We start from the raw sequence: 807 nt of genomic DNA on the forward strand, positions 1-807 counted from the left end.
CCGGTTCCCATCTCAGATTGATCAAAAACAGGAAGTTGCGGGGAAAAGTGTCAGAAAGACAGGGGGGAAAAACCCTTACTTACACTTGGGGTAGAACTGACACAGCCACTAGGGGGCAGATCCTGACTATGATCCTGGGTTGGGGACCTTTCCAGCTGCTTTGTCCTGGACACACAGGAACAATCTCACTGGCTTTCACAAGGAAGAAAAACAAAATGCAGTGGCTTATGTGCATAGTGTGAACTTGGCTCTGGGCATTGTGAATGAGGTAGAGCCATAGGCAATGATCTGGAAGATTGTTCTTTAGGATTTATTTTTATTTTTTGGACAGGGTCTCCTACTCCTAGCCCACCTGGAACTCACTAAGTAGACCAGCCTGTCCTTGATCTCAAAGAGATATGCCTGCCTCTGCCTCCCAAGTACTGGAATTAAAGATGTGTGCCACAACGCTCAGCTTATTTTTAATTATGTACATGTGTTTGTGTGTGTGTGTGTGTGTGTGTGTGTGTGTGTGTGTACCCAGGTCTTCTGCAACCAGTGTTCCCCCAAAATAATAAAATATCTTTAAAAAATAAAATAAGGGGCTGGAGAGATGGCCCAGCAGTTAAGAACACTGGTTGTTCTTGCAGAAGACCTAGGTTCGAATCCCAGCACCCACATGGGAGCTAACAACTCTCCGTAACTCCAGTTCCAGGGGATCCAACGACCTCTTCTGTCCTCCGCGGGTATTACATGACATGGGTGGGTGCACTTATTTACATGTAGGCAATACACTCATACACATAAAATAAAAATAATAAATTTTTT

Source organism: Nannospalax galili, unplaced genomic scaffold, assembly GCF_000622305.1.
Source record: "Nannospalax galili isolate Female #2095 unplaced genomic scaffold, S.galili_v1.0 scaffold899, whole genome shotgun sequence".
NCBI lineage: Eukaryota > Metazoa > Chordata > Mammalia > Rodentia > Spalacidae > Nannospalax > Nannospalax galili.